The sequence below is a fragment of the Pinus tabuliformis genome, chromosome 2_2 (assembly GCF_031772625.1).
Source record: "Pinus tabuliformis cultivar Carrire ecotype Pingquan chromosome 2_2, CPIR1, whole genome shotgun sequence".
Classification (NCBI taxonomy): Eukaryota; Viridiplantae; Streptophyta; class Pinopsida; order Pinales; family Pinaceae; genus Pinus; species Pinus tabuliformis.
This window is the reverse complement of record NC_142300.1, coordinates 139,356,872-139,372,511: the sequence shown is the minus strand read 5'-3', so window position 1 is coordinate 139,372,511 and position 15,640 is coordinate 139,356,872. Positions and strand designations below refer to the sequence as shown.

The window sequence follows — 15,640 nt, the reverse complement described above, 5'->3', positions numbered from 1 at the left end:
CCCAACTCTTTCCTTTGCACTTGTTCTACGATGTGGAAGTGTGAGTTCGATGTCCCTTCGTTGAACAACATCCTCCTTACTTATACGCATCCTTTTGCCCAAGGGCCATGTCTCTCAGGGATAACAAGGGTTGGCTCCATCAACATGCATGCTTGACTAACTTGCCACATAATGTCAACACACCCCATTCCAACAAAGCTTTGTGTCCCTTCATGTGCATCGTTGCACCCATGGGTTGGCTCCAACACTTAGCCGATTACACCCATCGCCGCACGTCGCACACCTGCCCGTGTCCTAACTCGTCCACACATGGTCACCTCTTTCATCTGGGCACCCAACAAGGGTCACCAACATGGCTTCCATCGGTGACTTGCCCATCGCATATCAAGGGGCGTACGCCCTACCCAACACGGTGCGCCCATCACCATCATGCATAAGTGAATGTTGTGCAATTCTTCGCATATAACTGAATGCTCACCCGAGTCTCATATAACCAAACACATGTGCCCATACTACGGGTTCAGTATTTCGACTCTCTCGAGTGCTTCGGACTTGAATACCTAACATCCTAGGACCCCCTCATATATGGTAGAGGTTTTTGGCATGATGGGACATGGAAACCCTAGATTTTGTGCACTTGGGAAGCTATCGTCACGAAGAAGCAGGGAAACCCCACCTTTCTCACACTTGGATGGCTCCCGTCGCAACGAGGCATAGAAACCCCAAGTTCCAGAGACATACTAGGCAAGCAGATTCCACCCTGCCATGAAATGGAAACACCGAGTTCACAAGACTTGGGCGGCTCTTCATCGTTCTACAACATGGAAACCATGAGTTCCACAAACTTGGGTGATTTTGGTCATGTTGCGACATGGAAACCCAAGTTCCCCGCACCGGGGCCGCGGTTTTCACTGGGGTGGGAGATGGAGACTCCAGAGGTTCACGGAATTAGGTGGTTTCCCTCATGCCATGAAACATAATCCCCCAGGTTCTGTGGATTTGGGTAGTTCTCTGTCATTCCGCGACATGGAAATCCGAGTTCCCTACACTGAGGTCATAGTTTCTATCGTGGCGGGACATGGAAGACCTTGATTTTCCCATAATTGGGCAGCTTCCATCATGCCACAGAATGGAATGCCCCATGTTTGGTAGACTTGGACAGTCATTCCCTGTCGCGTGATGACATGGAAACCTGAAGCTCCCCAAACTTGGGTGGTCATTCCCTATCGGGCAATGACATGGAAACTCAAAGCTCCCCAAACTTGGGTGACAGTTTTAGACATGGCGCAGGCAACATGGGAACCCCACGTTTCCTAGACTTGGGTAGCAATTTTTGTCATGAAGTGAAATGGAAACCCCGTGTGTCCATTGACTTGAGTAGCAATTTCCATCATGCCACGAAATGGACACCCCAATTTCCCCAGACTTTGGCAGCTTTTCGTCACCCCATGACATGGAAATCCAAAGTTCCACAGATTCTTGGGTGATTCAGGGTGTGCTGCAACATGGAAACCCCATGTTTCCCAGACTTCGATGGTTTCCGTCGGTGGTTCCAACTACGCCGCAACATAGAAACTACGAGTTCCATAGACTTGGGCAATGGTTTCAAAACACCCCAAGTTCCCCAGACTTGCAAGTTGGTTTGCATCCTCATGGAAACCCCAAGTTTCCCTAGACTTGGGCACTACCAGTTTCAGCCATGGCCCGACATGGAAACCCTAGCTTTCCCAGGCTCGGGCGCTAGGGCGAGACATGGAAACCCCAAGTTTTCCCAGGCTTGGGCACCACTAGTTTTGGTCATGGTGTGACATGGAAACACAAAGTTCCCCAGGTTTGGGCGCCAGGGCACGACATGGAAATCCTCAATTTTCCCCAGGCTTGGGCGTCGCCAATTTTGGTAGTGGCGCAACATGGAAACCACAAGTTTCCCCAGGTTTGGGCACCGGAGCGTGACTTGGAAACCCCAAATTTTTGGCGCGACATGGAAACCCCAAATTCTTTGCATTGGGTAGAAGCCCTAAATTTTAGGTTCCAGGTGGAAACCCCAAATTTTGGGTGTGACATGGAAAGCCCAAATTTATTTTGTGCCGAGCGGAAGCCCCAAATTTTAGGCCTGGGTGGAAACCCCAAATTTTTTTGCACCGAGTTGAAGCCCTAAATTTTAGGCATCGGGTGGAAGCCCCAAATTTTGGGCGCCGGGGTATGGCATGGAAAACCAAATTTTTCCCATGCTTGGGCACCTTTCTCGTCACAACATGGAAACCCAAAATTTTTGGCACCAGGGTGTGATATGGAAACCCCAAAATTTTGGACGTCAGAGCACGACATGGAAACCCCAATTTTCCTAGGCTTTGGCACCTTTTCTGTCGCGGCATCAAAACCCCAAATTTCCTGCCCCCAAGCAATGAAAAATTTTCATTTAGAGGAAGAGGCAAAGGTGTGAGAGTGGGAGGGTTGTCCAAATTTGTTTGTGACAAGAGTGAAGCTCTAAATCAAGGCGACCAAGGGTTGAATCTCAGTGGATCATGGCAGCAAGGCCACTCTACCACTTCCAATATCCCATTGCATATTTAAGTCTTCTGGAAAGGATTATTCTCAATGACCCTTTGGAATTGAACTCCAAAGGTGCCCCGACCGAGATGCTTCACGGTCGTGGTTTGAAAATGACACGGGCCCCTGGGGGCGATGAAGCAATGCCCCTACTACGGGTCAAGATACAGTCGAAGAGTGACATGCACCGCTTCTAGCATGGATTCTGACTTAGAGGCATTCAGTCATAATCTGACACATGGTGGCTTCACGCCACTAGATTTTCAACCAAGCGCAATGACCAATTGCGTGAATCAATGGTTCCTCTCATACTAAGTTGAATTACTATTGCGATGCGGTTCATCAGTATGTTAAAACTAACCTATCTCACGGCGGTCTAAACCTAGCTCACGTTCCCTATTGGTGGGTGAACAATCCAACACTTGGTGAATTCTGCTTCACAATGATAGGAAGAGTTGACATCGAAGGATCAAAAAGCAACGTCGCTATGAACGCTTGGCTGCCACAAGCTAATTATCCCTGTGGTAACTTTTATGACACCTCTAGCTTCAAATTCAAAAAATCTAAAGGATTGATAGGCTGCACTTTCACGGTTTTAATTTGTACTAAAAATCAAAATCAAATGAGCTTTTACCCTTTTGTTCCACACGAGTTTTATATTCTCTTTGAGCTCATCTTAGGACAATTGGGTTATCTTTTAACAGATGTGCCACCCTAGCCAAACTCCCCACCTGACAATGTCTTCTGCCCGGATCAACCTACCAAAACATGCCTTAAGGCCAAAAACAGGGGAATTTCCCCATCTCTGCCCATGGAATAAGTAAAATAATGTTAAAAGTAGTGGTATTTCACTTGCGCTGAAAACAACTCCCACTTATTCTACACCTCTCAGGTCATTTCGCAAAGTCGAACTAGAGTCAAGCTCAATAGGGTCTTCTTTCCCCGTTGATTCTGCCAAGCCCATTCCCTTGGCTATGGTTTTGGTATATAGTAGATAGGTACAATGGGAATCTCATTAATCCATTCATGTGTGTCACTAATTAGATGATGAGGCATTTGGCTACCTCAAGAGAGTCATAGTTACTCCTACCATTTACCCGCGCTAGGTTAGATTTCTTCACTTTGATATTTAGAGCACTGCCTAGAAATCACAATGCGTCAACATCCACACAGACCATTGCAATGCTTTGTTTTAATTAAATAGTTAGATTCCCCTTGTCCATACAAGTTCTAAGTCGAATGTCCGATGCCTAGGGAAAAGCCCCCAGTAGGGGGCATTCTACACCCATAGCCCAATCGGCACGCGACTACCCAACCTCACCACGAGTTGAGGGCATAGACCCCTAGACCCAGCCCTCAAAGCCAATCCATTTCTTGAAGTTACGGATCCATTTTTTTGACTTCGCTTACCTACATTATTCTATTGACCAGAGGTTGTTCAGCTTGGAGACCTAATGCGGTTATGAGTACAACCACGCATGAATGGTACTCGGTCCTCCAAGTTTTCAAGGGCTACCAAGGGCACACCTGACACTGCAAGACATGCAGTGCTCTTCCAGCTGTTGGACCCTATCTCTGAGTGAATTGATTCCAAGGTGGGCAAGCTGTTAAAAAGTAAATATAACTCTTCCAGGGGCCCCCAATGACACCTCTGGATTTCCTAACATTACCACCCGCTGCCATGTCCTCGTTCAGGAATATTAACCTGATTCCCTTTCGATGCTCATGCAGAGTGCAACCTTAATACAAGGCTTCCCCATCTATTAGGATCGACTAATCCATGTCTAAATGTTGTTCACATGGAACCTTTTCCCACTTCTGTCTTCAAATATCTCATTTGAATATTTTCTACTACCACCAAGATTTTCACCAGGCGCCAATCCACCCAAGCTCATGCCCGAGGTTTCTCAATGACCCCCACATCCTCCTACTCATCAGAGACATGAAATTGCTTTGACGGTTGAGTATAGGTTGCACGCTTCAGCGCCATCCATTTTTGGGGCTAGTTGATTTGACAGGTGAGTTGTTACACACTCGTTAGTAGATTTCAACTTCCATGACCACTATCTTGATATCTTAATCAACCAACACCCTTTTTGGGATTTAGGTTAGTGCACAATTTGGCACTGTAACTCAACTTTTGGTTCATCCCACATTGTCAAAATTGCTTATCAAAAATGGCCCACTTGGAGCTCTCGATTCCATGGTGCGGCTCAATGGAGCAGCTGCACCCTCTTACCTATTTAAAGTTTGAGAATAGGTCAAGGGTGTTACCCCCCTAATTCCTCTAATAATTTTCTTTACCTGATAAAAATCATGCGTGAGCTCTAGCTATCCTAAGGGAAACTTTGGAGGATACTAGCTACTAGATGGTTCAATTAGTCTTTCACCCCTATACTCAAGTCAGATGAATGATTTTCATGTCAGTATCGATACAAGCCTCCACCAAAGTTTCTTTTGGCTTTGCCCTACTTAGACATAGTTCACCATCTATCGGGTCCCAATAGGTGCGCTCGTACTTAAACCCTTCACATAAGCTCAAGGTCGATTTACGATGCACCACCCCAAAGAGGGGATCTCACCCGTCAGCCTCCTTGCGCTTCACAGGTTTTCAAAGCCACAGACGCGCACACATGTTAGACTCCTTGATCCATGTTTCAAGATGGTTCGAATGGAAAGCCCACCAACCAACACCACAAGCACACAGGCGCACATGACCTGCCACAAGGGTGCACGCTTCGTTCCTTGACCACCGCAATGGAAAACTGACAGGCAGTAATCCACCCGCACTTGTGACGATGCAACAACCCCTATTGGTTTGCACCTCAAGTCAAGCAGCGGACTAGCTTGAGTCGTTCCACATCCGACCGAGGCAAATCAATAGCCTCCATTCGCTTCCCTCCCAGCAATTTCAAGTACTCTTTAACTCTCTTTTCAAAGTCCTTTTCATCTTTCCCTCACGATACTTTTTCGCTATCAGTCTCTCGCCCATATTTAGCCTTGGATGGAATTTACCACCCAATTGGAGCTACATTCCAAAACAACCTGACTCGCCGACAACGCCTCATGATGTGGCAGGATCCTATCCTGACGGGGCTATCACCCTCTAAGGCGCCCCCTTCCAAGGGACTTTCCCAGGTCTGCTGCTAAGGATGCTTCTAAAAACTACATTTCAAGCACCGCTGCCGCCCGATTTTCATGTTGGGTTCTTCTCGGCTTGCTCGCTGCTACTAGGGAAATCCTTGTAAGTTTCTTTTCCTTCACTTAATTATATGCTTAAACTCAGTGGGTGTTCTCGCTTGAGCTGAGGTCGCAAAGTTGGAGCTAAATCTGCCCTACCTGATGGGAGAACAAGAGAGAGCAAAGCAAGTTCGATTGATGCCACACAAAGCCTGCATCAGCTAATGCCAACTGCCCATCCAAGGGGACAGGATCACTGCTCGCTGACACATGCCATGAAACATCACTTGAGGTATTTCAACCAACCGCACACATTGGGCACGAACGACCAGCTCCGCTGCTCCCTAACATATTATATGGAGCGCTTTTTAATGGGATGCAACGCCCAGATAGACGTGCCGTCAACCAAGGCCTTAGGCACAAATTGTGTTCAAAAACACAATGATTCATAGGATTCTACAATTCATAATAAGTATCACATTTTGCTACATTATTCATCGTAACGAGATCCGAGATATCCATTTCCGAGAGTCATTTCCACGTATTATCAAAAAATCTACCACAACACTGAATAGGGGCACCCCCCACAAAAAATGTATGGTTAAGGGCCAAAAGGAGGAAAGGAAGGAAAACACATGAAAGAAAGAGAAACAAAGCTATCTACCCCCCTCACAGGAGGAGGCTCAAAAAGAGAACAATATCCTCGAGCCCCACGCCCTTGAAAAAGGGGGGAAATGCATGGAACAACAATCAAGAAAGACTAGGGTGGCCACCCCGAGAGCTCGCACTGCTTTTAATCCTTCCCAAACACCAGTCCACAACAATTCCCCATTTTCTCTATAAAGCTAGGGACCAAAAGGAAGAAGGGAATAAAATAAGGTGAAAGAAATAGAGATCAAATGTGGCTACCAGCTCACAAGGGGAGGCTCAAACAAAGCACAAGCCTCCCGAGCCCCGTGCCTTTGCAAAAAGGGGGGAATTAAAGGGGGTGACGATTAAGAAGGACTAGGGTGGCCACCCTAGGAGCTTGCACTATGTTTCGTCCTTCCTGAACACCTATCCACAAAAATCCCACCTTTTCTTCATAAATCTAGGGGCCAGAAGGAAGAAGGGAAGAAAAAAACATGAAAGAAAGGGATATCAACCATGGCTACTAGCTCACAAGGGGAGGCTTAAAATAGAGAACAAGCTTCCCCAACCCCGTGCCTTGCCAAAAATGGGGGAACTGTAGGGGCCAACGATCGAGAAGGGCTAGGGTGGCCACCCTTGGAGCTCGCACTGTGTTTCGTCCTTCCCAAACACCAATCCATAAAAATCCCACCTTTTCTCCGTAAAGCTAGGGGACAAAAGGAAGAAGGGAAGAAAACAACATGAAAGAAAGAGAGATATCAAACGTGTCTATCGGCCCACAAGGGGAGGCTCAAATAGAGAACAAGCTTCCCCAACCATGAGCCTTCGTAAAAACTATGGAACTGCAGGGGACGACAATCGAGAAGGACTAGGGTGGCCACCCTCAGAACTCACACTGCTTTTCTTCCTTCCTGACCACCAATCCACAACAATCCCACCTTTTCTCCGTAAAGCTAGGGGCCAAAAGCAATAAGGGAGGAAAAAACATGAAAGCAAGAGACATCAAATGTGGCTACTGGCTCACAAGGGGAGGCTCAAATAGAGAACAAGCTTCCCAAACCCCATGCCTTCGCAAAAAGGGGGGAACTACAGGGGATGGCGATTGAGAAGGATTAGGGTGGCCACCCTGGGAACTTGCACTACTTTTCATCCTTCTTGAACACTAATCCAAAAAAAGCCCACCTCATCTCCATAAAGCTAGGGGAAAAAGGAGGAAGGGAAGAAAACAACACCAAAGAAACAAATATGCCAAGAAAAGAGAAAAGCTCAACAGCACGCTGAGTAGATGTCCGCTAACCAAAAATAAGTCAAACAAGGCAGCCAATCAAAAAGCATCCCACCTCTTCACACCCTCCCACATATATTACGACACAACACCCTTTCTAGCTTACAACATAATAGACAACAATCAAACAACCAAGCAAATAAATCACAACCTAAACTTGACCACTAGAAAATACAAGGGTCATGATGAGACCAGTGTCTGGAGCATGTTACTGAGAGGTAAACAACCCCCCAACCCAGCACAAGGCTTCAAATGACAAATAGACTACTAATAACAAACCCACCCCGCTATTGCACCCCTCCGTGTACAAAACACCCAACAACCTTTCTAGCGAGAAAGTCAATGGGGGTCAAGAATCAAACTCCAAAGATGAGTTGTCACAGGTCGACACCTAATGTTGGAGAAAGCCGCGGGCCACAAATACATTGATGGTGCAAGGCCACTAAAGAGAGGGATGTCTGAAAGTGCACACCATGAAACAAAGAAATGACCAAGTCCCACAAAAAACCCACAATCCAAAGGGAGGAACAAAGACACAACCCGCTACTTCTTTTTTCCTTAGAAGGGGAGTGGCTCATGAGAGGATGAGGAATTCTCTTGACGACAAAGGCATGAGATAATATTTCCACCCTCATGCCCATTGGCGGGGAAAATTGTGATCTCGATGGAGCTCAGACCGAGGGAGGGGTTTTTCATTACTTGGACACCCAACCCTTCCGTGAGGGCATATCGAGGAATGGTCAGGAGGACTAGGGTGGCTAGCCCAATGGGTTGAACCACTCTTCATCCATCCCATACTGACCCCACCTCAACAATTTCCCCTCACAGAAGGTTTGAGCTACCAGGTGCACGTGCAACCACTCCCTCAACCCAACCACCAGCAAAAAAGCTCACCCAAGCAACACATCAACCACCGCCGCCTTTTCGAGAGAACCAACTATGGAAGCCCACACCCCTATCCCATGCCTTCCAACAAATGACTGAGCACCACCACTATGAATGATTCTAAATTTATCCATCATATTTCCCAAGCACCTCAACTACAGCAACCATGCCTGGCCGAACAGATCGTCAGAAGGGCTCCCAAGAAACAAGCTTCCGAACCCCCTATAGAAACACATTGGGGGAAAGAAAAACAAAGGATGGGTGGGACAAGCACAAGCATGGATTGCAAGCACACACATGAAAAAACAAGTGTTACCTCAAGACAAGCAACCAACAATGTTCCCGCCAAACACCAAACCCACTCCCCTAGAGACACACCACATAGTCCCACATTGCAATCGAAACACAACCAACCTAAACCAAAAAATAAAACCCCTGTTATCAATGATCCTACCATAGGTTCACCTATGGTAACCTTGTTACAACTTCTCCTTCCTCTAAATGATAAGGTTCAATGAACTTCTCATGATGTCGATGGTGGTGAACCACCATCGTCAACGCAATCTGAACATTTCACCAGATCATTCAATTGGTAGGAGCAATGGGCAATGTGTATAAAGGGTAGAGACGTCGTCAACACAAGTTGATGACATGCACTTACTAGGAATTCCTCGTTGAAGACCAATAATTGCAATGGTTTAACCCCATCACGATGTAATTTGAGAAGATTTCCCGATCCTCTCGAACCAGGAAGAAAAACTCGTTGGTTGCATCAGTGTAGTGCACGTGCAGCCCAGAACATCTAAGGGCATCACAGACCTATTATTGCCTCAAACTTCCATGGCGTAAATGGTCATAGTCCCTCTAAGAAGCTGGCCATGGAGGTTCAACTAGTTAGCAGGCTGAGGTCTCGTTTGATATCAAAATTAACCAGACAAATCTCTCCACCAAATAAGAACGGCCATGCACCACCACCCATAGAATCAAGAACGAGCTCTCAATCTGTCAATCCTTACTATGTCTGGACCTTGTAAGTTTCCCCGTGTTGAGTCAAATTAAGCCAAAAGCTCCACTCCTGGTGGTTCCTTTCCATCAATTCCTTTAAGTTTCATCCTTGCGACTTTACTCTCCCCAGAACCCAAACACTCTAATTTCTCAGAAGGTGTTGGCGAAGTCATTAGAGCAACATCCGCCGATACCTGGTCGACATCCTTTATGGTTGAGACTAGGACGGTATCTGATCGTCTTCGAGCCCCTAACTTTCATTATTGATTAATGAAAACTTCCATGGCAAATGCTTTCGCAATGGTCTGTCTTTCATAAATCCAAGAATTTCACCTCTAACAATGAAATACGAATGCCCCCGATAGTCCCTAGTAATAATTACTCCGGTCGCAAAGGAAAACACAAAAGGACCAGACTCCTATCATGTTATTCCATGGTAATGTATTTAGAGCATAATCTTGCTTTGAGCACTCTAATTTTTTCAAAGTAACAGCATCGGAGCCACGACCAAGCCAATTAAGGCCAGGAGCACGCTGCCGACAAAATGGATGGAAGGGAAAGTGCACACCGAGTAGCCAGACCGACCTTTACCACCCAAGATCCAACTATAAGGTTTTTAACTGCAACAACTTAAATATATGCTATTGGAGCTAGAATTACCACGTCTGTTGGTACTAGACTTGCCCTCCAATGAATCCTCATTAAGGGATTTAGATTGTACTCATTCCAATTACCAAACTTGATGAGCCTAGTATTGTTATTTATTGTCACTACCTCCCCATGTCATGATTGGGTAATTTGCGTGCATGTTGCCTTCGTTGGATGTGGTAGCCGTTTCTCAGGCTCCCTTTCTAGAATCAAACCCTAATACTCCATCACCTGTCACCACCATGGTAGGCCTCTATCATACCATCGAAAGTTGATTGGGTAGAAATTAAAATGAAGCATCACCAACACAAGGGCTGTGCGATCCGTCGAGTTGTCATGATTCACTGGAGAAGCAGGCAAGCCTGTGCTAGCCTTTTATCTTAAAAATGCATCCCTTCCAAAGAGTCAGGACTTGGTGCATGTATTAGCTCTAGAATTACTACGGTTATCCGAGTAGTATGGTACAGATCAACTAGGTATAACCCTCCCACTTCAAATGGCATTCCAGGCGCTCTCTTACCAAGAGCCAACCTGAACACCCATCAAGTCAAAGAGATATAAAAATATCATGTAAAAATTTTATGCCTTGCACCTCTTGCATCCCAAGAAGGAAGCACACGCAACATGCCAAGGACATGGAAAACAAATGGGTAGACCTGCCGAGCCACAACACACCAAGGCCACTTTAGAGTTTGCGACCACACCCCAACCTACAAGAAAACAATCGATCACTCACCCACTCCCTTAGAAATTCCTCCAAAAGCCTCCATACCCTACACCAAGGCCACCTAGGAGTCCACCTGGACAGCAGAAATGGTGGACCTCGATCTCCCGATCGCTTGTGGCAACCTCGATGCAAAGGAAACAAATGGAGAATGACAAACCATGCAACCTCTATATTACAAATGAGCCCCAACCCTCCCCGCCCCGCATTGAGGCCACCTAGGAATCCACCCAAATAGCAGCAACGATGGATCTTGATCTCTTGATCACCTGTGGCAGCCTCGATGTGAAGGAAAAGGTAGGAAATGAAAAGAGGACAACTGACCGCAAATCCCTATCATAGACAGGCCATACAAACCTTCCCGCCCCACACTGATGCCACCTAGGAGTCCACTCGGATAGCAGAAACAATGAACTTTGATCGCATGATTGCCTATGGTAGCCTCAACACAAAGGAAACAAAAGGAAATAAAATAAGACCAACCGAGCCCACAACCTCTCTTAGAAATGCCCCGCGACCCTCCTCGCCCCGCACTGAGACCACCTAGGAGTCCACCCAGACAACAACAACGGTGGACCTCGATCGCTTGACCGCCTGTGGCAACCATGATGTGAAGGCAAAGGAAGGAAATAAATGCAAATTAAGAGGATGACTACACAATACAATAACATATCCAAATAGGAGGAGGGATCAACAAGCTCTGCACACCACGCATCCTACATACAAGAAAATTTACCAACTAGATTGTCCACAGCTTTACCAACTAGATAATGAATAATTTTCAGCTACGGCCACCTCCATGCAGAGGAGGGAGGTCGAATAATTCTACCTCGAAATCCTTCTTCTAGATAAGCCCCACCATCAACGTAGCAAGCCTCCTCCCCATTGGACCACGAGCGCATACATAATTGAAACAACAATTTCCCATAAACATTGTGACTTAACATTTCCAACCGCAAAAGCCTGCCATGCACGTGAGATGCAAGGAAAAAACCGACCACTCGATCAAACATATGGGCCAACACATCTATCAAAACCTCAAAGCCAATGCAACCATGGAAGATGTGCACTTTGAAATGATTATCAACCCTTAACTTTATAATAAGAAGAATAGCGCCTCACATCGCCCGATGGAAAAAGAAAGCAAGAGGGAGGAGGGTAGGTGGTTTACAACCAAAACCCTTCCACATTGCTCTTAAATCTATGCATCTCAACCGAAAATGCCAACACAGAAAGAGTACAAGCACAAGAAACTGGCACCATAAACAACCGAACAATGAAGAGGCTAGCCGTCACAGGGAGCCACACCATAAGGGCAGAAGGGGAATTGTTCACATATGCCTCCCGGGACAAGCATGGACAACATTACCGCTCATGTTCTATCGAGTGCGTATGGAGAGAAGATGAAAATTGGCCACACTACAAACGAACCAAGGCCATTCTTGAGGCAAACCCAAAAAACCAACTCAATTACCAACCCACCTTTCACACGAAAAGAAAAACCCTTGTTACACAGTATTTTGTCACTGCTTTCACTCCAGTCCTTCTACTGTGTCATGTGTCCAGTGAAACATGCTCATATTGAACAAATGCCCTCTTTTGTTGCCAATTAACCCTCTTTTTCTAAGTTTTCGGCCCTGTCATGATAATACACTTAATATACGCGATGAACCCTTGTCATAAACAATCCTGTCACACCCCTGTCGCAGTAGTACACCTGTTTTTAGTGACGGTCGTATTTCATGCCCCGATGCAAGGCTATTAGCTATCTTTAGCAATGATCGGTCTACATACATTGCCTCCTAGCAATGTCAGCGCTAAAGCTTAGTTAACGACCAGTGACAATCTAGATTGGGCGAATTCATTCCAACATTCGGCCTTCTGGATGTCTCTAGACCTGGTTGTTGGGTCAGTTTGGGTTGCCCTTCTCCCTCTGGCATGGTAGTTCCATATTTTGTACTGCTTGCCCTGGGGATAAGCTCCCTCTCCCTCATTTCATGGAGACTCCTTCTCCTATAAAATCACTCACCATTGCTATCATCTACTAGTTCTTTTGGTTGTATAGTATTGCTGCTGCTTTTAAGTTTGGCAGATAGTTTCGGTGTGAGTGTGACAAGTGTGGGATTGCTTTATAGTTTGCAAGAAGGTGTCGAGCACCCTTAACCTTGTGTTAAAGCTTGTGAATAAGAGAGAGAGAGATATTGCTATTTTGGAGACTCATCTTTGAGAGTGAATGCTTGAAGAAACACACTAGTTGGACCCTCTGAGAAGGTTTGCAACGTCAAGACTTGGTTGTAAGATTTTCTCTTGATTTATCATTAATACAATCAATGATGATTTCCTATGTCTTGTATGTAATTTACTTGATAGCGCATGACTTGTTGAGTTTATGAGTAAATAGATCATTGTTGTTTCTCGGTTACGTGCTCTGTTGTTTCCTTGTGGTGTTTCAGGTTGATCGCTCATTAAGGAGAAGGAAACGGAAAAGGAAACGAAAGCTGGAGCAGCGCAATGGAACTTCATCAACCACCGGTTTGAGGTAGGCCTCCAACTATGCCTATTTAAGGGAATTAATTGTTGTTTTGTCCTTGATGTGACTAGACCCACTCTAGGGCTAGAGGGGTTGCCTTTGTCCATAGAGGGAACACTTTCCTGCATAGTTGGTGACTCCACTGGGGAGTCATTTGCATGTTTCTTCTATTGTTTGTTCTTGTATTGGTTTTGATTTAGCGTCTATTGAATTTTGGGGATAAACTATCAATATTTTGGGCTACCTGGGTCAATCTAGGAAATCCCTCTATTGTCTATAGGATTGACTGGTTTTTGTTTGGGAGTTTCTGGTTCATTTGTCATTTTTTTAAGATTATCGCTGAAAAACGTTTAACAGTTGTGCCAATGTCACCTTGTCTCTGTTGTAAAGTTCTGTGCATTGCTGAATCCCATCGTACAGTCGTGACAACTCTTGAAATCAGCTCATCATGGAAGAGACGTGCACTCTCACGATGACGTCATTCTGTTGCTATAGCTAGTGGCTGATTGTCCCTAGTTGCTGGTGTTATGTCCACGATGATTCCTGTAGAGTTGTTTTTTTAATTCTACCTCTTGAATTCACTAGTCCTGTTGATCCCCTATTTTTTTTCTTGCTCATTAGCTTGTTTTTTATTACTTATGGTTAAGGTACTCTCTCTTTGGTTTTATTGAATGAATCTTACATTTTTGTCTGTGTGACCTAGTTTTTTCTTTCAAGTTCTTGAATTACTTGGCTTGGTTGCTTGTTTTCCTAAGGTCCATTTGCAACCTTCTTGTCGATTGGTTTTAGCCTTATTCATTGCTTGTTTTCTGGTTGATTTTTAGTGACAATTATTGGACCAATCTTTGGTATTGGTTCGATTTCTTTCACTACCAAACATAGATCACAGTTGTTTAGATCAACCGGTTTTTCACACTTTCCTGCATCACAAGTTGGCGAATCTGCTGGGGATCGAACCTAGAATCTCTGGTTCCGCAGACCAGCTCAACCGTCTTACAGAGAAAAGTCTTACAGATCGCCATACTATGGGCAACCTTATTCAAGGCAAACTGTCGGCCCACAAGGACAACCCATTCAGGGACAACCTTTGGCATTTAGTGGGTATTCTTTTACATACTTCGGGCAACCTTTTCGTAACCTAGGAAGACCTTGCATTCAACAAGGAAAGCTTGGTACCCAGCAAGGCCACCCTTCTGAACAAGTTGGTCAGCCTCAAATTCAACAAGGCCAACCAATTGTTCAACCTACTCAACCATCTGGCCACTCTGGACAACCTCCGGTTGTGCAAGGTCAACCCAATACAAAGCAAGTTCAAACTTCTAGGTAGATGGGCCAATCTCAACCTCAACCGGGCCAACCTTCTAGCCAGATGCCTCAAACTCCATTTTCCCAAGGACATCCATTTGGGCCTGCTCAACCTAGCACTCAAATGCTCATTGCTTCTCAAGCTCCACCCAGTTTTCAGCCCCAGTCTGGGCTCTAGACCCAATCCGGTCTCCAAATTTAGGTTGGATCCCAAACCCAATCTGCTTATCAAATGCAGTCTGGTCCCCAGGCTCAGTTTGGAGCCCAACCGCCTTATGGTTTTTAGCAATCCCAAGGGCAAACCCAATTTTCCCCATACCAAAATTATCAACAGTCGCAGGTTAATCCTTATCAGAATTTCCAGCAACCATATGTTGCTCCTACAAGCCAAGTTGGTAATCAGTGGAATGCTGGGGGTCAAATCCAGGGTCAACCATCCAGTTACAGTTATAATCCCTATGGACAAAATCCCTACGGACAAAACCCTTATGGGCCAAATCCGTCCGGACAAAATCAATGGGGGCAACAAGAAATTGGGTGGAACTCTGGTGCTACTTCCTACCCGCGGCCTCAGATGTCCTTTAACCCTCAATTACCCTTTTTAGCAATGTTGGAATTATCGTATGTGTCCAAACTGACAAATGATCCCATTCTTCATAATCCGTATTGGCCACCGGTTCCAACTAAAATTCTAGGTGATTGTCCCAAGTTTGATGGTAAAGCTGGAGAAGATCCCTAAGCTCATGTCATGAATTATCATCTATGGTGTTCGTCTAATTCATGGCTTGATGATTCAATTCGGCTCCACCTTTTTCAACGGACTCTCACTGGCTCTGCCGCAAAATAGTATATTGAGCTAGCTTGTGGATCTTTTCAGGACTTTAACTCGTTGGCTATG

General features: G+C 45.6%; 2 non-coding genes and 1 pseudogene across 2 annotated transcripts; all 3 read right to left on the bottom strand.

Moving 5' to 3' along the window:
• Window positions 1–2,487: 2,487 nt before the first annotated feature.
• LOC149191715 (25S ribosomal RNA) lies at window positions 2,488–5,863 on the bottom strand. Its single transcript, XR_016255233.1, has one exon. It is a non-coding gene; the product is annotated as a 25S ribosomal RNA (ribosomal RNA).
• A 246-nt stretch (window positions 5,864–6,109) lies between these two features.
• On the bottom strand, window positions 6,110–6,263 carry LOC149191714 (5.8S ribosomal RNA). Its single transcript, XR_016255346.1, has one exon. It is a non-coding gene; the product is annotated as a 5.8S ribosomal RNA (ribosomal RNA).
• A 2,716-nt stretch (window positions 6,264–8,979) lies between these two features.
• Window positions 8,980–10,760, bottom strand: LOC149191713 (18S ribosomal RNA; annotated as a pseudogene).
• Between the last annotated feature and the right edge of the window lie 4,880 nt (window positions 10,761–15,640).